General features: G+C 43.2%; 1 protein-coding gene and 1 long non-coding RNA gene across 6 annotated transcripts in view; one reads left to right on the top strand and one right to left on the bottom strand.

The window, feature by feature from the left end:
• The window catches only part of SMAD1 (SMAD family member 1), an 81,014-nt gene that overhangs the window by 17,657 nt on the left and 42,271 nt on the right, over positions 1-21,086 (top strand). The window contains exon 1 of one of the 5 annotated variants that reach the window (XM_064416721.1): positions 19,007-19,168. The exons of 1 other annotated variant lie outside the window; for it this stretch is intronic. The gene's annotated coding sequence lies outside the window, so the exon portion shown is untranslated. 3 more of the 5 variants (XM_064416722.1, XM_064416723.1, XM_064416724.1) reach the window with 3 other exon arrangements.
• Positions 1-21,086, bottom strand: part of LOC135298793 (uncharacterized) — a 41,332-nt gene that overhangs the window by 19,566 nt on the left and 680 nt on the right. Inside the window, exons 2-4 of the long non-coding RNA XR_010360821.1 lie at positions 20,794-20,961; positions 20,507-20,576; positions 10,095-10,167 (exon numbers count right to left, since the gene is read on the bottom strand). This is a non-coding gene — a long non-coding RNA (uncharacterized LOC135298793). The remainder of the gene's footprint in view (positions 1-10,094; positions 10,168-20,506; positions 20,577-20,793; positions 20,962-21,086) is intronic.

The following is a 21,086-nucleotide window of genomic DNA, read 5'->3' as shown; positions in this document are numbered from 1 at the left end:
TGCCGGGGTGGGGGGGAAGCAAAAAGAACATTGGGGATTTCTGTAGGGAAAATATCTACAAATATCTGTTCAACTATGGCCTCAGTCAAATGAGAATATCACACTATCTGTGTAGCTTTGCTGTGAACTAAGTGCCTTTAGTTCTTTTTATTTCTTACAGCTTGATTCCCATTCCCAGGCACAGCTGTGCACACTGGCACAAGGGGAAGGATGCTGTAAATGAAATTTGGACAGGTATAAATTCTGTGTATGTGTGCAGGGGGAAATTGTAGTGTTCAGCTACACAACAAGCCACTACTACTGCTGAAGATACAGCCTGAGGCACTACCTCCCCTCAACAATAAAAGGGGGCAGCTGGAATATTTTTTGTGTGCCTGAGTTTGGGTATCCACTTTGCAGCATAGTCCCACAAAGTGGCAAAGCTGAAGGAACAGGATGCAGTAGCTTGAGGTTGGGACAAACAGAAGGGGGATGCTGGGAGTTCCTGCAGCCTCAGTGTCTGCACAGGGAACCACAACCTTGGGACTTCTGGCAAGCTGGTGAAGTAATTTATGTGAAGGCTTGGACAGTAACTCAGCACAAATGAAGTTGTAGGTGTAATGATGTTTTGAATCAAAACAAACTAGTTCAAAATTTAAATCAATAACAAGCGCTTAAAGCTATCATTCAGGAGAGCACTACTACTGGCATAATGGTCCACAGTTTTGAAATGCAGATCAGCAAACCTCTCTGAAGGCCATTTGTTGGGCTTCCTGTGAAAGTATATGTGGTTCCTGAGATAGGGCTTTAATGCAAAATGTGTATCAGCATATTCTTAACTGTAGGTATGTGAAGTCTTGTTTACCTGCATGGTTGAAATGAGACATAGGATGTTCTTTCACAATACTTTTAGCTGACATAAGCCAGCACTGCTGCCCAAAATAGTGCAAGAGTGGAATTAGAAGGTCCAGTTGAGCCAAACTAACAGGTCATTGCTGCTGAAAGGGGGAGATTCTTCTGTCCTTCTCCTCAGCCTGTCTCCCTGCTTGCTGGCCAAGCACTCTTTCCACTTCTCTTGCCCTGGCTCTGTATTCCTCTGTTCCTTTCTCGAGCTGTTCCAGCTCCACTGCAGTTAAAACACATCAGCAGCTGTCCATGCTTTAATGAGCTGAGCTGGCTCACTGCAAGGTCACTTGGACTTTAGGGATGCACAAGCAAGAAGGACCTGGCTCCACAGCTGCAGACAGGTGCAGAGGAGAGGGGGAAGGAGGGTGTGGGACTGATGATTTTGGCAGCAGCAAGCCAGTACATCAGCTTGGCTGCCTCTTCTAGCTGGAAGCAGAGCTAACCCTGCTGCAGTCCCACAGTGCTCTTGGTTTTTTCTCCCCCCCCCACCTCCCTCCTTGTGCCAGCCCCAGCATTTGCACAGCCAGCTGATGAACTGTGCCAGGCTCCAAAGCCAAACCAGCCAAACAATTGCTCAGCTTAACCAAGATCAGCTTCACAGATGAATGGCAGGGGGGCAGGAAGAGTGGGGCATGAGAGTGGAGGGAAATACTCTGGAGTTTTATTTCAGCAGCAGAGGCTGCTTAAGGTGTTGGTGAAAGTACTTCCCTGCAGGCCTGCTACTGTGGTTAAGCCCTAGAAAATGAGACATCACTGAGTTTCCAGAGCAGATTTGCATGAGGCTCAGAGGGTAAAGGCAGTGGATTCCTCTGCTTCACATTTTGTTCCCTGATGTCTTGCAGAGGGTAACTTGACCCAGTTATCCATGTCAGGCAACCCCAAATTTCTCCTCCTGTTAAAATCACCCTATGATTTAGTAAGGAGTGTGGAAATGAATCACCTTGTCAAACAAGTGGAAAAAAATACACTGCCTTTCACTTTTTTAACAACATCTTAACTGTTTGTTTGCTAGATATTTGCTTTAAAACATAATAACTGTTATTACTGCTGAGACAAACACAATGCAATGCCAAAAGCTAAACTGGATTCACCGTCAACTTTGCATTTTTAAGTTTCAGTTACCCAGGCTGTCTGTTTTCAGTTCCAAATAATCACAAAACAACCAGTTTTATCTTCTCAAGAAATGTTGGATTTACTTGAAAGAACTTCATAGATATTAAGAGGTTGTTGGATGTGTTTTAGTGTTGGCTGTAATGGCTGAAGCTTAAAAGCTTGAATTTTAGATTACACTAGTCTAAGGAGGCTAGAGCCAAAAATGGAAAAGCTGGAGTGGCGTTGGGAGTGTAGCCCACACACTGGCTGCAGGGCTGAGTGCACAATCACACTTTTCCTCAAGAACAGCCCTGATAAGCTGCCCCACAGAATGCTCATGATGTGCCTTGGAGGAGGAATGGTGCAACAGCTGGGTCCCTGAAAGGAACATCTGTATGGCTGTAACCTGTGGGGATGTTGTGGTGGGCTGCAGGAGAGGCAGTGATGGTGATGAGGAGGGTGTAAGGCTACGCTGAGGCTGCCACCAAACACCTCCTTCAGGGAAACCTCACCTCCAGCTCTGGCCTTGTTTACATGTTTTTAGGGCAACTGCTTTTTTATTTATGATTGGGGAAAAAAACCCCTCACTTTTCCACATTACAGCACCTTTACTGCATTGCTTGCACATGAAAAAGCTCTTTATTATTTGCTTTATGCCAGTGTTTAGCTGGCTGTTTGTTATTAGCTAGGTATGCTATTTTAATGTGCAGGAATTTTCTTTTATCTATTTTCTTTCTACCTGTGAAAGTAAATTGAGCTTCTTCTGCAACTGAAATTTGCTTTCTGTATACATGTATACACAAGCAACTTCAGTGTTCATGGGGAAAAAAGCAGGGTCAAGAAAAAGATGAATAAAATTAATTTTAAAATCTGAATTCACTTTAGATTTATAATTTTTTTTTGTGCTGCAATTACGCTTCTGAGTTCCCTTGCTCTAAGTAATCTGCTCCCTTAATTGAATGTGTGTGTTTTCAAATTAACCCTTGGAATTACAGGCTAGATGAGATCAGAGTACTTTAAAGATGTATTTTATGAGAGTCAGAGCCATAAGTACCACCAAATGCAAGAAATTGTTATAAGTCAGTTAAAACTTGGGGTGAGTAAATCCAAATCCAAAATACTCGTTCCACAAGCATTCCATTTAGTGTCAGCTTGATCCAGGTTGGCCATGTACACAGATTTTTAGCATGCTATAAAATGCTTTTAGGAACAGGCCATCTTTATACAAAGTCCACTAACTGGTAAGAAGCAAGAATGGAAGAACTTTTTCACTCCAGAAAGAAATATCAAGAGACAGGCCCATATTTTCACATTACTCATGATAATGATGCACATCATATTTCATGGTATTAGAGCTATTTAAAAAGCATCTCCTTCAAAGCAGCAGCTCTTTTTTCAGTCATCTAAACCAATGTTGCTGCTGCAGCCCTTCCTTTGCACTCCTGCTGACATCTGTCTGAGCTGCCCCGTTATGCTCATCCAGCAGAAAGTAAATTCAATCGTTTTCTGCTACATAAGGAGTATCTCTACTACTCCTAACATGTCACCAATACTTTTGCTTACCTTGTGTCTATAATCCTCTTCTTAATTCTTCTTGCTACATGAAAATGTTATTTGGACAAGTGAAAATGGTTTTAAACTAAAAGAAAAGAGATTTAGATGAGATGTTTGGAAGAAATTCTTTACTGTGAGGGTGGTGAGGCAGTGGCACAGGGTGCCCAGAGAAGCTGTGGATGCCCCATCCCTGGAAGTGTTCAAGGCCAAATTGGATGGGGCTCTGAGCAGCCTGATCCAGTGGGAGGTGTCCCTGCCCATGGCTGGGGGGTTGGAATGAGGTGATCTTTAAGGTCCCTTCCAGCCCAAGCCTTTCTATGATTTTGTGATTGCTCTGATTCTATTATTACATTTTTGTAACGTTCAAGTTATACTGGTGGCTCTCCAGAGGAAATCACATGGCATTTCTTCATCTTGCCCGATGACTATAAATTAAAATTTACCTTTTTTTTGTTTGTTTGTTCATGCATATATTTGTTTGATATTGGTTACCTGTTTATGGCTTTGTGCTCCTAAATCTCTTGGTACAAATTGCATCAATTTGCACTGCCCATTTGAAATTTCACCTACTTTTTTTAACCTAAATGTAGTTTTATACTACGATTAAGAAAAAAAGGAATACAAATATTTTATGAATTAAAAGTTCCACTATTCAAAATGAGGGCAAGCATAATTGCATTTTTATTTGGTTGACCTTTTTTATACACGCTCAGAACATAATTTAAGTACAACTCCCATATTTTACAAGCATGGGGCAATAACATACAAATACCCCACTGGCACCTGAAAATTTAGATCCATATTATTTAAGACTGTTATACTTCAGGGATTTTAGTACTTTGTGTCATGCATGCTGCTGCAATAAAGGCACATTACACCTATGCAATTTCATCACCTTGTCATTTAGACTGGACCATAACAGAACCTGAGATGATGCAGGCAGGGAAAATACAACATACCACTCATTTCACTAACTCACATGCAACATGCTGAAAAATGTTGTTACTCCTTGTGAATAACCCTCTCATACCCATTTCTACTAAGGCTTCACAGCTCAGTCCTGGGAAGTTGCTGGAGAGGCTGAAAATGATGAAGAATGATGAAAATAGCATATGAACTAAACTGTGAATCTCTCTGTCTTCTCTCAATCTGTTCCCACTGTTGCCGTCCCTCACACATGGTGTTGTAAGGCAATTAATATAAATTGAGATTATTCATTTTGCTCATCCCACAAGTATGAAGTTTCATGTATGTATGCCAAACTTATTGTCTCATATATACTGTAGTTCATGTTTATCCATGTTTGGAAGTTTCAGAGAGCTCATCAGAGGAAAATAGATGTAATTTTTCCATTGCACAGTGGAGCAGACACAACGTTAGTCCAATGTTATACCTGTGTCCCATTGTAATATCTTTGTTAGTTTAAAGACTCTAAGTCCCTCTGGGAGTGTCACAAATCCATATAATGTCCCTCAGTGCTAGACTTTTGTATTTCTATCTCTGATTTAGTAGACAGATGTGAAAAAGCATATGATGCCAGATAACTCCCTAGTAACCACACAGCTGCAGATGTTGAAGAGAGCAAGTTGTTCTGGCTAAGGTCAATATTAATTTGTGCTCAGGACTTTCCTTCCAGACATGCCATTTTTTGATGGTATAATATATCTTACTGGTATTTTGGGCTGATCCCTCCCACATTGATCAAACTGTTTCCCCATCTGTGGCCTCTTCTAGCATGAAGTTGCTTTTTCTGGGCAAGGAGAGTAGTCTTAATTCACAGACAAAAGCAAGACTGGGTTAAAAAAGTTGAGACAGCAGAATAGCAAGGCTTTATGATCTTTTATATCTATGAGAGTTTGCAAAACCCATTTCCTCTCTACCTTCATCTTGTTATTTCTGCTCAACAGGGCAAAACAATCATCAGAAAATAAATTATAGTTTTCTTTTGCCACTGGCCAAATTTTGAACACTCATGTCTTCTCTTCCCTTTGATCCATCTAAAATTCTTACCAAATTCCCATTCTGCTATGACCCCAGGTTTGTCAGAACCACGTGTTGAACTCTGTTTAATGTAAACAGATAGTGCAAAATAAAAGAGCTCTTTGCAGTCAATTGGCATTAGCTAGTGGTCATTCACAGTAGGGTAGGGTAATGTGGTTGCATAGTGCTTTAAAATTTGGGGTGGGCTGGGTAATGATGCAGTTTTAAAAGCTATTTTTAAACCATAAACTGACCTTGTTTAGCTTGGACCACTGCCTTTCCCATAAAAGAAAAAGTTTTAAATTTTTTAAAGTATATTTTAAAAGATTCTATGTTAGTGAAGGTAATTCAAAAGTCTGAAAGTCCCTTCTGGCATCCTCTGAGTTTTGTAGGAGCCTTCCCACCTTTGTCAAACATCACTGGGTGTTAAAAAAGCACAAGCATTCCACCTTCAGTGGGAAGGCTTGAAACACAATATGGAATGTTGCAGGCATCTGCCTTTTTGCTGTCCACCAGTCAGCAAAGCTATAGAGCTGCCTTAACCCAGCACTTTTAGCAGGTCTTACTAGTTCCAACTCAGCAGCACAGTCATGAAGCTGAAGAGCTTCAGCTCAGCCTGGAGCAGGAGCAATTTTCATCTGAACATCACAGGCTGTGTAGCTGCACCTACAAAAGATCACCCCACACACACATTGTCCAGTGATGAATGGATCTATCAGATTAGGTGAGTGTCCCAGCAAATAATCTACTGCCTCTGGGAGTAGAGCAAGAGGAATTGATTCAGTTTTGGAAAAGAGTACCAAAAGAAATGTCATAACCTACTGGAGCAGGCTAAGAATGGTACCAGTGCTCTAGTTTCCTTGGTGTTATTACACAGAAATTAATTGTGCCTTGAGATGAATACCTGTCTGTGAAATGTATGTCCTAAAATTTTCCTCACCTGGCACATAAACACCAGGTTCCTCACAGCAGAATCTCAGTATTGGCCCATGATCACGACTGGGAACAGACTTTTAATTGGAGCTGTAGCAACAGGACAAGGGACAAAGGTCTTAAACTAAAAGAGGGTAGGTTCAGACTTCCTTAGATATAAGGAAGACGTTTTTATGGGGGCAGTAGAACACAGGGAAGGGCTGCTCAAAGAGGTGGTGGATGCCCCATCCCTGGAAACATCCAAGGTCAAGTTGGATGGGGCTCTGTACAATCTGATCTGGTTGGAGATGTCATTGTTGGGGGGTTGAAGTAGATGATCTTTAAATGCTCCTTCCAACCCAGTCCATTCTGTGATTCTGTGACTTGTGTCACAACACACAGCATTGTGGTGTTCATGCTCATGCCTGGTGATGGAAACAGGTATTTTGTTTCTGCTCCTTAACAATTTTGCCCGCAGGTTTTCCTCCACGTGCAACAAAGGTTCAGTGTTTGCATTTAAGGCAGTGCCAGAGGATTTTTTTTTCCTTCCTTGTAGCTACTTGCACTGGAAACTAAGAGAAAAAATCAGAGGAAAAACGTATGGTCTCAAGGGAAAACAATAAGAACAACAACAACAATAAAAAATTGTTTTTGCAAAATTCATATCTGGGGCAAAAATATGAGTAGACTGTTATTGTTTGTAATTCAGTGACCAGGGATCTGGCCAAAGCATGCAATGGTTCCTCCTCAGCTAGTGTGCCTGTGTTTCTCCCCCTGTGGTGGAAGGCAAAGTGGGACCCTGATGAATGAATGCATCTCTCTCACTCAGATAAGGCTGTAATGTAGCTGCCTTGCACAACCAGGAGTTTGGGAGCATTCTGGGTGCTTAAGTTAAGGTATAGTTACTGTGATCTTTAGTAACAATAAACCAGCATGTTAACTGAGTGGGATTAGTGTGGTTGTAACCTTTTGCATTCTTTGGACTTTGGTGTTTATCTGGTATTTGTGCTATCAGATACACATTTAAGACACTCCCTAGATCCTGGTTTTGTTAGTGTGTCTCTACTGCTTATGCCAGTGGTTGTGTTCTATTCTGAGAGGTGTTACTTTGTCAATATACACTGCCCCTTAAAATCACTCTTATTTATTGCCTGCAGCACACATGTAATACCCATCTCAAGCAATTTGCAGATGATCTCTTGGAAATGCTGCCAAAATTCCAGGAAGGCTTCATGATGGCTCCCTTTACTTGCTGGATAGAGTGTTTAATGGCGAGCTCATTTCATAAATGCTTGCCATGTTTGTTCAGCTGTGCACCTGCTTTGGAAAGAAATTTGCAGTGGTGCCTGGTGCTGCCCTCACAAGACAGAGCAGGCTAACCCCAGGAGCAGGATCACACCCGGCAGCAGAAATTCCACTCACCAGGTTTTGCAGATGCCAGATCCTGAGCTTCAGCTCTCCAGCACTGAGCTGCAGCATGCCATGGATCTCATGCCAGAATCAAGGTTGCCTGTTCGTAGTATAGACATGTCTTTCATGTTTGAAATTATGTCTAAGGAAGAACCGGAGACAAGACGGATATTGGCAAAGGGAGAGAGGAGAAAGGAATTTCTACACTTATTAGTCATGTTATTGAAGAAAGAGGGAAGATTTTATCATGCCTGTCTTGCTGAAAGCAAGGCTCTGGGTTCACAAGATTGCTGGCTAGAGTGTGTAACTGAGTCTGCTTTCCTACAGGTTGATGCTCGAAGGTTACCACTGCTTTCCTCACAAAAAAGGGGAAAGAAGTTCTGTCAGCAGGGTGTGTGCTGCTTGTTGCCTCTGTAGGCACGGCCGGTAGGGGAGAATGAAGTTGGCATTTTTTCCTAATCTTACTGAAATGTGTGTGTGGTGGGGAGGAAGCCGGGACTAATCCCCGCAGGGATGGAAGGAGAGCTCTGGAATGCCTGCTCTGCTGGCCCAGCCGGATGAAAGGGCTGAAGTCCTCCCAGCTACCCACAGCTTGGTAAACAGGTACCTGCTGATTAAAGCACTTATCAAAAACGAAATAAAGACTAACGGTGTGAAGAGAACTACAGCATTCCTACCTATGGAAATCCCCTTAATGGACAAAAAGAAAAGACTGACTGACTAATGGGTTTTACTGTTTCACTGGAGAGAGGAGCATGGTCCCTTTAAGAGCCTTGGCCTCCTTTTCTAAACGCTGTTGCTGAGCTGTGCCCCACCCCTGCATAAGCAACACCTGCATACCTGCAGGGTACTGTCTTCTTGATAGCTTGTACACCTTAATAATACCTGGTGGTGGAGTGGTCTAGGTTGGGGATGTTTCTCTATCCAGCCTGTTAATGTAAGGACGCTGAGGTAGCATCTGCCAGATCCCCGGTGATGTAATAACACACAGTGCTCCTAATATCCCTTTTACAGCATTTGTGTTCATGGTAGCCACCGAGCTGATGAGTTTTAAAAGGAAAAATAGGCACACAAAGGCACCTCCCTCCAAGATAAACTCATATGGCAAATCCTAGCAAGAAAAATACAAAACAATTCCAGATGATGTGTGCGGTGTGCACCACAGTTTTCTCATCAAACCAACAGTGTTCCAGTTTCTCAGTGTTGACTGACTGCTTATGACATATGTTAAGCTGAACTGGGGTATGTGCAATTGCTCTGGATACAGAAATGCATAACATGTCCAGGAATCCTCAAAGTACAGATCCTATGTGGTCTGAGGAAGCCTGATGGATTTTAAGGAGGAATGAGGCATTTGGGAGTGATTTGAGGCTTGAAGAAATCTTTCTTCAGCATGCTCTGAGAAGAAATAGCTAACTTGCAGAAGAAATGTAAATGAAGTAAATAAGATATGCTTTTGACAGAATTAATGGAATCTTCATTGTGTGGGAAGGAGGGAGAGAAAGAACAAAATGTTAGGGGTGAGATCAGGGAGGTAAATAGACACAGAAAAGTAGTTCCAGAGCATAAACAAAATGTAAGCTGCAGAAAGAGACATAGAAGAAACAAATGTGGGGCTTACAGGGTTAGAACAACAAGAGTCAGGGAGATGGTTGGCAGGGAAAAAACCCAAGCCATGTGCATGCCCACCAGAAAGAGCTGCACAAATATTAGCTGTGCTCTCCAGGACCAAAGAGCAAGTGCAGTGTTTCAGTGCATGTTTGTATAGCGTATAACACATGCAATTTCACTCCTGATTACTAGTAAAAGACACTGTATACACAATCAAGAATTATCACATAAAAGCCCCAGTAGGAAACACAAGACAAGGGGTTGGCAAACCACTGGCTGACCTAGTCTGTCACTCCTTGTTTTGTTCCCAGTTACTCATTGTAGAACTAATTAGTGGCAAATTGCAGAACTGAGGTCATTAAGACTTAGAACTCCTTGCATCTTCCCCACCTAATTTTAAAACCAACTAGAGTGCTTTGGTGTTTTCTTTTTGTAGGCAATGCCACTGCATTGAAACCAACCCCCCTTATTTTGGCATTGGCACATGGTCACTGCCATTAGTAGGGCTTCTTTAAACTCCACACACTGGCTGCAGATCTCCCAGTGCAGACACACTGCTGTTCTTTCCTCTGGGCCCCAGTCATTCCCTGGACTAGGCAGGAGCAGTTCCCAGATTCTGCCCCTCATGCTTCACATCAAAAGGACCTTACCTGGCTGTAGATGGAAAACCGAGCTGCACTAGGAAACACTTCCAGGATGACAGACAGCTCTGGAAAATCCAATCTGCTTTAAAGAGAAACACTGCATTCAGCTGTCTCCGTACTGATAATGAGCATTTGCAATCCTGAGATCCTGACAACTGCACCATGCAGGGGTAATTGTCTGTTATAAATGGCACCAGAGCAAGGAGGAGACCAGTGATCTGTCCTTAACGTGATTATACACCACAAACCAACGATAAGGCAGGCATTGCTCCTCTGATTCACTTTCAGCAAAGATGAATGACCATAAGGCAAAGAAAAACAAAAGTCAAAACAAAGCACATAATACGGGGATGCTTTGCAGACTAAAAAAAATCTAGAAATTAATTCTTTTGTAGACTGATAAAATCATAGAGAGAATGCAAGCTTCATAAATTAATTTTGGCCTTAGCATTCACTCTGCAGCACCCTGCACCAAACAGCATGCAGGAGGTGCTCTGCTGAGAGGGCAATTGGAGAGCAGAATGAGTCCTGACCACTTGAAATTACCTAAATCCTTGAGGATCATATTTCTGTTTAGCCCATCTTGTAATTTCAGTGTCCTGGCTAAATTTCAGTCTGATTTGTTACATTCTGACTACTTAATTTCCCAAGTAACATATTTGTCATCATCTTTGATTATTTGGAGATAAGAACTTGCATGGGGTTTTTTTTGAGAATAATAGTTACCCATAAAATTCTGCTAAAATACTATATTTTTCAGGCAAAGAAAAAGATACAGAATTGAAACCAAGGAGCTGAAAGTCATTATAAAAATGAAACCACATTAGACCAGCGTCTGGAGAAATGAGTTGAGGTAAAGACTGTTAGGTGGGAGTGTGAATGGATGGGAAATGTGAATGTAAAGGAAAAGGAATGTATCTGTAAAGCAACGGATTATATAATTTGCTTTATTTTGCATGTGTCTTGCTCAAAAGTTCTCATGGTGTTTGCAGTCTTAGAGGAATTTAAATTTCTTGAGTCTGGTGCCCTAGTATTGAAAAGCTTTAAAATGGGACTTTGCAGAGAGAAGGCTAGCAGGTTGTACTAGGATCATAGAAACCAAACAAGCTCCTTTTCTCCATTTATGTTGCCTCTGAAAATGTCATGTCCACAAGCAAAGACAAGCATGATTTATTTAATTAATCACAAGGCATGACTGTAATTTTATTTCTGGTCTGAAAAATGAGAAATGTGGTTCCAGCAGTACAGTGCCCCTTCTGCATAACAGACCAGGGACCTGTTTGGGTACCTCAGACGTCTGGGAATCCAGCCTAAAATTGGGACTGTGCCTTGGGAGCTCTGTCAGATGAATCCTAAATCTGAATCCTAAACTGTTTCTTACAGTATCCCTGTTTTCCCTAGAGTGTATCTCATCTGAACACTGACCAACCTTGACCTATTTTGTGCAAGATTTGATTAGATCACAGTGCAAGCCTGCAGGCCATAAATTGCAATCCTCCATCTGGTTGCTCTCTGACAAGTGAACGTGGTCCATCAGCAGAGTCTGCCAGGTGCTGCAGCCTTGGGCACATGAGCAGGGTTGGAGTAGCTGTAGGATCCCCCAAAATCCTGTCAAGTTCTGTGCAAATGGACATGGTAGCAGCTGTGCACTGGCTGTGAGGCCTCTTTGACTACAGCTTTTCAGATAGAATAAGGCACCACTGCTACCCCTTGCTATGTGCAGTTTTCTTCTGGGGCCTTCTGTGGTAATGTTTATTCTGAATGTTTGATCCTTGTCCATAAAAATATGGTACTTTTACACATCCAGATAAAATGCTTCACACTAAAAGCTACTCTTTGTCTGAAGAGTGGGCCTTATATTTTTTTTGAAATGTGAAATGTGAGCCTTTTTATTTTTTTTTCCATTTTCACCCCTTTCTAAAGAGTCACTGACTGTGGTATTTAAAGCCATGTAGACCTTTCCCTTCTCTCTGACACCTCCAACAACAGCAGGATCTCTGGATGTGCACTGGATGCTTTGGTCCTTTAAACTATATTATTAGTGGACTGAGATCATCACTTGTAATTCAAGTTGCCCACTACATCCCCCATTGAGACTATATTGATTTTATGTGTTTTAGAACATCACCCAACATTAATTGTACTTGGTGCGTGCTTTGGGCAGAGTATATGTAGAAAATGTCAGTGAAACAGCTTAAGTGTATCTGAAAAGAGGATAAAAATAATGCATTTATTTGTCAGGGCTGAAAATACTAGAGATTTTTTTTTTTGAGAAGCTCTAATGCTCCTGTTCACTCATGAAGAGAGCTTAAATTTGCCAGGGAAAGGGAAGATGAGGGATGAGTTGTGTTAAGGATGAGCAGTGAGTTGCAAGGCAATCTTAGTTTTGCAACTAAATATTGCAAAACCAGCGTTCATAATGGGTAGCACCAGCATGAACCTGGGGAGAAAACAAAATAATTTCCCATTATTTGACCACTATTTGTTCTGTTCACTGAATAAGACAGGGTCTTTAGGAAGGAACATAAATGAGCACTCAATTAAAGACAGGTACCAGGATGCACTCAAACTGAGTTCTTAACTAAGATTATACTAGCAATGCTAATTTGGATTGGTTAAAACTTTCAAGTGTTTAACTTATTTCTTAAAAAAAATTACTTATACAGAGGATTGACCAATGTGATTTATGTAACATTTTATGAAATATGGAGAGTTTTAATTTAAAAGCTGCTCAAGCCTGTTTGTCAAAAATTTGACAATTTTGGGTGAAGCAAGAAAATAGTGGCATTTAAAATTGGTCTAAAAGCTTTGTCATGTGGGCAACCTTTTCCAACACTTTGTGGGACTGCCAGGTTGTCTGAAACCTGCAAGGTAATTTCCTCCTCAAAGCGCAAACGGAAACTAATGTAACACACATACATTCAGTGTCGGGGTTGTCTGCTATTGAGAACTCACTAAGAGCCCATTGCCTTGTGATGACTAATTAAATCTGATTTACTTACTCTCCAAAGTTTAGTTTCTTCCACGCCTTAAGCAAAGAGCAAAGGAAGACTCTGGAGAACATGGGAAAGGAAAAAACCCATGGGAATGCAGGCATACCCAGTGCTGAGCTATCGGCTTCTTTTAAGCCAGCTGAGAATAACTGCCTTTGAAGAGTCGATTAATTTTTGGTGGGATCCTTGCAATTCTTTGGCCTCTGGTTGGTTCATGATCAGCAGAAGAGCCACAGGTTTTTTTTTCTTTTTGCCATGTAGTGCAATGTCCAACAGCTGCCTTTTCTAATGTGCAGTGATCACATCAGCTCACTGAATTTCTCAGTCCTGTCACACATTCTCCTTGTCTTTTGTTATTCACCAGTGAGCCCTATGCATATGGTTAGTGCAGTTCTAAAAACATCTTTGCAGTTACGCTCAAAATTAAAGTATTTTTCCTTGGTTAAAAAAAAAAAAAAGGCTTGCTTAGTCTATCACTAAGTTTCATAACCACCTTAAACTGGCTGAAGTCAACAACACAATCAAAAAGATAAGTTTCACCCTTCCTCCTACCTCAGTCCTGCCTCTGCACAAGATCAGCACAAGGATTTGGACAACCACACAACGAGCCAGATCAGGAAACTGATCCAAATTAAAAATGAGCTTGGCCCCTGAAACATTTGCTCTCCCCAGCCATCTGAGTTCCCCAGGCCTGTTCAGCTCACAGCTGCACAACAACTGTGCCAGCACCGAGCGGGTGGGTGACACAGGGTTAGGGCTGAGCAGCCCTTGTGGAGGAGGGAGGGTGGGACTGTTTCACTACTGACTTACTCAGCCAAGAGTGACACTGAGCTCAGGCAACCTGACTTAGAATTCAGAGCCTTTTCCTTTTATGTTTTTAATCATTATATAAAATGGGCTGAGTATTTTGTCACAAAACATCAACAAAACATGGAAGTGAAGGGATGCATTTAGATGCAGTAGGTGTCATTTCGTTAGTCTTCCAGTGGTGTAATATAGTGATCTCTTCTTTGGGTATAAATGAGACAGAACCCTCTATTGAGACAATTACCATGGTTTTTCCAGCCTTCACACATTGCCACAAGCAGCTCTCTCCAAGGCTCCTTATCCCATGGATGCTCGTGCAGCTGTGTGACCGTGGCAGTCCTGAGTCCTGCACAGCAAGCTGTGGCACACAGCCACTCGCACAGCCCAGGCATTTGGACCTGCTTGTGCAGCCACTGCAACTGAGGGACCAAGAAATAACACCTCAGGATTGCCAAACCACCTTTGATTTCTTTTCTCATAGAGTTATTAGCTTTAATTTTGTCTCTGCCACCTGTCTGAATAAATTTTAATATATCATTCTCTGGTGGTTTTCGCAACAAGATGTAACTGGGACAAGGACTGTAAGAACTTGAAAACAGTAATTAAAGTGGGAGATAAGATTAATCTTAGCGGTGTCTTCCAAGAAACCAGCAATAGAGCTAGGTTATTCCAGTTATGTAAATCTTTTTAAGCTGAATGACTGAAGAGAAATTTAATTTTCAAAGAACCAATAATGTTTGATTGCACCGAGTCCATTATGCCTTGCTGAGGTGATAGCCAGGAGAAAGTGAAATTATCTTCAAAAGCTTCTACGTGCATTCAGGCAAGATCCAAAGGGAGAATTCCATTCTCTACAAAGTACAATACTGGTGCAGTGCAGTGGGCAGGAATCCTGTGCTTTGTGGAAGCACGTGATGAGCTGTCAGAACAGGGGGCAGCCTCCCTTCTTTAGCAGAAATGTAACATTGTTGGAGCAAAGTCCTTACATCCGAGTCTGATGAGAAAACAACCAATAAAGGAGATAAGGGAGTGCCCTGCTTAATACTTTGTTTCAGCCCAAACGTTTTGGAATCGTAACTTTTAATAAGAATCTTGGCAGCTTTAGCTGGGCACATTAATCTTAAGAAAGTAATGAATTTAGGTCTGATTCCCATCATCCCAATGGTGGAAAAGATGAATGACTACTCAATCTGATCAAAGACCTTTATGGTATCTGCAGATAGATTTATGGCAGAAGTCTTATTTAATATAACAGAGGTATACACGTAATAACCTTGTAAAATTATCAAGTTCCACATTTATTCTATATGAATGCCACTTAATCATGGTGGGCCAGTTTAGGAAGAACTTCTGAGAGTGAACTGGATTCTTTGTTCTTTTGCCTATGACAGTGACTCGGAACACTAAGGCAGGTCCCAAACAGATATTTGACTCTATATAGAGTCAAACTCATGCAGGGCTCATTCTAGAAAATGGCCAGACACCCCAAAGCAGGACTACAGAGAGCCCTCAAGTCACAAGTGCTGCCTTCGAGGCTTTTCACAACTTAGTTCCTTTCTTCCTGGGCTTGTACTGTGGCTATTCAGGACCCTGTATCCAGATGGGCTTGGAAAACCATATGCAGTGCTGCACAGTTATGATGACCTCCTAAAAATGCTCCTTGCCTTCTCCCATATGCTGTCTTCTGCCTGAGGCACCTTTCCCAAATAGATCTATGCAGTTGCTAAGCAGTCTGCATATCCTATGTTAATAATGCTGAAGTGGGAGGTTGTTTAATACCTCACCTACCCAAAGACGAAGCAGACAAGCCATGAAGGATAGAGGATGACAAATTTTATCAGCCAGCTCAAGAAAGAAGGAAATAATGAAATCCAGTATCCTTAGGAAGCTACTATTCTTCTTGAGAGAACTGCCTCTTCTCTCTGAAAATATAGTTATTTTCCCATGCTAGGGCAACAGTGTAATGGCTGAAAAGAAAATTACTCCAGTGATTTTAATGTAAATAATAAGTCGCCTGTTTGATATAATTTAATTATTTAATTATCCATGAAACTCTTAATTTCTGGCAGAAACCTGGTGTACATGAAGGTGAAGCAAAGTTACTGACTTTGGAACTAAATTGTCTCCAGAAGACACTCTCCATTCCTGGAACCTCTTGATTAAGCCAGATGAAGCCTGGCTGAAGTTAACAAGAAATACCAAATCATAACCTACACACAAACTTGGATTTTGGAGGAAGATCTAAAGCCAATAGTTCTTGTAGCCACAGCATTAGTAGTAGTACTAGTATTTCTTAAATACTTGTTACATAATAGAATAGTATAAATTATGCAGAATAATGAATGTCTTTTAGCACCCAGCCTTCTGATAATCGGTTTCCGAGACACAGATTTTAAAGGTGATTGGGCAGCTGTTTGGTGAGATGTCACAAAGTGTCTGTGAGATTAAAGTTTCCTTTGAGAATCATATTAGACATTTATCTGCATAAGTGCCCCAACTCCATTAAAATTCATGTTCACAGGCCTTATGACTGATGGTGCCATAAGATTGTGCACCTAATCTGATGAAAAGCCAGGCAGTTTACAGAAGGTCCTTCTCTTTCTTCATTGCCCCAGCCTCACAGCCTGTTTTGCTTGTACTTGTCTGAATGATCATGTAGTTGCAGAACAAAAATTGAAAAAACCATTCTCTGTTGCCTCTTGAGATAGCACAGTTATTCAGCCCAGTGCAGAGGAGCATCAAGGTTGACACCCAGGTGTACATACCTCTCTGATCTCCTTTTTTCAGTTTCCTTATGTTATTCAGAAAAGGCAGGAAGAAGTTCATGATTCAGGGTATTGAAGTAGCCAACGGAGTTTGAAGTGGTGAGTGTGCAGTAGGACACTGCTGATACTGCTCACCCACAGAGTAATGGGTTTGGACAGTCAGCTCTGCCTGCACATCCTAAAGCAGGGGCCAGACTTGGAGTTTTGTTCTGGCCAGTGTACCAGAACAGCCCAGGCAGGGAAGCCTCCAGGCAGATCTGCCCAGGGCACACTGTTTCTGCCTTGTCTGCTGGCCTTCTCACACCACTGCTCTGTCTGCAGCCAGGCTACCCAGCCCTCTCCAGGACAGCCACTCTGGTTATTAAACATCAGAGAAAGACTCTCCTAGGCTGTTTTATAGCCTTTTTTAGGGAAAGCAACATATTAATGTGATCCTCCCCAAGCTTCAATGTAAGTAGAAAATAATGTAATTCTCTCATGCCAAAGCCAACCAAACAGTCAACCCTAACAACAACAACAAAAGCAGTAAACACGTGGTTCTAACAAGACACCTGACAAACTGCAGTGCTTCCCTAATTATCTCCTTGTCATATCTGTTTAGTGTGAATCATGAATTGATACTTCAGCAACCAGCATCCAGTGGATGGAGCTTGTGCCTGCCAAGTCAGGGTGCAGAGCAGAGCTCAGGCCTTTTCCACGTATTTCTCTGTGTGAGACCGGATCACCAAGGCTGCCAAACTTTCAGGGCAGATACTGCTGCTGCATCCACTGCTCTTGATCCAGGACACCTGGATCCAGATTAAGCACTACCACAGTACAAAGGCCAGTATCAGTTTCATGTTTCTTCTGTATCTTGCTTGCAAATGTCTTCATTACACTGCCAAAATTTAAAGACCTTTCAGTTTGTCTTGAGATAAACATTACCAGTTGTATCTGCAGTCCAGTGCTGCACTGTATCTGTGGCTGCACATAAAAAGAAAAGTTTAATTTCTAAGTGTAGTTGTGTACAGTGGAAGCACAAAATACACATTACAGCTGATTACTGACATTCACTCATCTTGAATCATTCAGGGTTCAAAATTTAAGCAGTAAAAGAGTAATTTTATTCCAGCCTTTCCCCATCAATATAATGGCATCATCCTGTGTGGGAGTTCCTCTGCTATTATTGTAGCAGAATACCTTCAGCACAGTACAATTCACCTGTTTGCAATTTATGTGATATTTATGTGGCAAAGAAATGGATGAATTTTAGATTATGAAGTTAGAAGAAGTGCTGATACCCTCACAGGCACAGACCTGGGTATTTTTTACTGCTGCTCCTTCTGTGACCTCGGGCAAGCCATTCCAGTACTTTGTGTTCAGACTCACAATGCACCTGGGTGGGCAGGACAACTTTCATCTGGTAAAACTCTTCAGGACCTTAAGTCCTCTAGACCTCAGTGTTGCTGGATTTTAAAATGAGTTTAAAGTCACACCAGAACTACCTATACATGTGAAAATTTACTGGCCTAAGCATAGGGATATAATTATGCGTATAGATGTATCAGAATATTTTGCCATATATTCAGAAACATATGAAACATCTTGCACTTGCTGCTTCAAATCTCCTTCCAGGAATGATGACTGGGTAAAAGCCAAAGTATTTGTTAAAGAATCAGTTTCAGTTCAGTCTTGCTTGCACAACACTTTCCTGACTACTGTCAAGATCCTGCAAGCAGGCAGGAGAGGCTCGCTCTCCCACGTGTGGGATCCAAACTTTCAGCCAGTTCCACTTTGGAGCTCACACTTGCAGGTCCAAATGGAGCTCATGTCAGAGGGACAGCGGCGTGAGGCTGCATTACTGTGACTCTGACTGCACAAGAAGCCTCACGCCCTGTAATGGGTTTACTGGCATGAGTGAGGACTAAGTGCAGCAACACCTCTGGGCAGGAGGATGTCCACGTGTAAAACACCTGGGGCTAGAGAGTGCTCTGTCATTGGGAGGTATTACAGCAATTACTTCAGTATTAACACTAGACCAAGTCAAGGCTGAATCGCCTGTGGCAAGCGGCAGGACATAATCCTGTTCCGTCAGGAACTGACTTTAACTCCAAGTCCGACAGCATCCGCCGCTCTCCCCGAAGCTCCGCTGCCGGAGCTCCCCAGCCGCTCCGGCGGGGCAGAAACTCCCTTTAAGCCGCAGTGAGGGTGTCGGAGGGGGTCACACCCGGGGCGGGGGTCGGGCTGTGGGTTAGGGCACACTGCGGCCGTGCCGTGCCGTGCCGTGCCGGGGCCGCTCTCCGGCGGCGGGCGCAGCGCTCCCAGCGGGACCCGGCGGCGCGGCGGCGGGGGCGGGAATTTGGGGAGGATCCCTGGCCGGGCCGGTGCGTGTGTGTGTGTGAGTGTGTGTGTGTGTGAGTGTGCCGGTGAGCGGCGCGGGGCGGCTCCGGCCGCCTGACGCCAGCCGGGCCACATCCATCCCGCTCCCGATCGCGATCCCGGCGCGGAGGAGCTGCCCGACACCGCCCGCCAGCCGGTAACAACTTCGCGTCCCCCCGCGCCTCTGCCCGCCGCTCACTGCGCGGGGCCGGGCGGCTGTGCCCGCGCATCCTCCTCCTCCTCCTCCTGCTGCTGCTCCTCGTCCTCCTCCCCCCGGTCCCGGCCGGTGCTCCCGGCGGGGCGCGGCGGGAGCGGCTCCGGGCAGCGCCGCGCTCCCGCTCTCCGCCCTCCCGGCATGATGGCGTCCCTGCGGCGGCGCGGCGGGGACCGCTCCCGGCTCCAGCTCCGTGGGTAGGTGCCGCGCCGGGCCCGGCGGGCGGCAGAGCCCCTCGCTGCCGGGAAGCCGCCGTGCTGCGGCTCCTCCCCGGCCCCGGCCCCATCGCGGCCCGCGGGGACGCGGCGGAGCCCCGCCGGCCGGGGCAGGGGCCGCCTTTGTGTGTGCGGGAACAGCCCTTCGCCTCCCGCCTCGGCCCGGCCGCGTCCCTCTCCCTCTAATTTATCTTCTTTCTTCTTTTTTCCCCCTTCCTTTCTTTCCGCAGACCCTTCCTCTCCTGTTTTTTTTTTTTCCCCTCCCCTCCCCTTCTTTCTTCTTTAATGACAAATCTGTGCTTAGAGGTCAAGGAAAGTTCACTTTTTTTTTTTCTTTTCCCTGTTAGAGGGTTTGGATGCTTGAGATTTTCCCCCTCTTCGGTATAGTTGCTTCATATACTCGCACAGCCAAATAATCTTATCCTGAATATAGATCTTTAAAGCTTATTAAAATTTACTGGCGTGGAAATATTCAGTCATGCGTTCGAAACGATCTGGGCCAAATACTGACTTTTTTTTTTTTTTAATATAAACTGAAGTCAGAGGGAGTTCTGACCGAGGCAGGGTTGCTGTGATTGCTCTTTTCTTAGTAGATCAATCTGAAGAAGGTACGTGGTCCAACCTTACAGTTTGCTTTTACAGTATCTGGATAACAACAGCTTATTCTGAAAATTAATCGTTGTTTTGGTGTATTTTAGGATAACATGATGCTCACTGCATGCCTACAGTTTTATTTGAGGAAGTATTTTCAACAGAGATTAATAAAAACAGTATTGTTAGAGCCAGATGGGGAGGAGTAAAAGTAGATGTGTATTTCAGATACAGGCAAATGGAAAAGATCATTGCCTGAAACATGTCAGTGTTTAATGGATGTCAGTGTTCAAAGATACTGCACCTTAAAACTAACAGGCTCTTAGGAAAGAGCTGTCACAGCTGATAGTTTGAATCTGTTTTGCACGCAGAGGGGAAGACAGAAAAAGAAAACTTGTTTAAAATTTTTCTTCCAATAGTTGCATGTATTTTAAAGCAGCATTCAGGAGTAAGAAAAATGAAAATTGTAGCTTACCCAGCCCACGGAGAACACTTTTCTTTGCAGGTGTGTGTCTGTAATTCTTCATGGGGCTGACTGCATGCACCTTGTCATGTCAAACAATAGGAACAAATCATGTGAGGGAACCTAAGTTTGGCTTATTTTTTTCTTTTACTCGTGAGTAATGACTTGGCTGAATTATGGGATGTGAGTTTTTTAGTTGCAGCTGATTAATACTTAATTTCCCCCTTAAACCAGAGAGCAGTGCTGTGAAGCTTTTTCAAGGTTCTCATTGGATTTTAGTGCAGGTTTTGAGTGCTCACTTCTCTGTTGTGACTGGAAGAACATCAGTATGAAAATGAGAGCGATCTGGCCCTTTTTGGAGTCCTTGCTGTGGTCTTAGGGCTGAAGTCTTGCCATTTACTTCAGACTGTAAGTAGGCACTTGAGAGAAATTTCCCTTGATTTGGGTGATCCAGAAGGCTTCCACAGCTATGAGAAATGATCAGTTCAAGGCATGATCAGGTTACCCTAAGGGTAGGGATTTGTCCTTGCATCTGTTTTGACCCCATTACCATTGGGTATGTAATCAAATACATTTTTTTCTACTCTGTTCT

This window comes from Passer domesticus, chromosome 4 (genome assembly GCF_036417665.1).
Source record: "Passer domesticus isolate bPasDom1 chromosome 4, bPasDom1.hap1, whole genome shotgun sequence".
Lineage (NCBI taxonomy): Eukaryota > Metazoa > Chordata > Aves > Passeriformes > Passeridae > Passer > Passer domesticus.
This window is presented reverse-complemented; position numbering and strand designations above follow the sequence as displayed.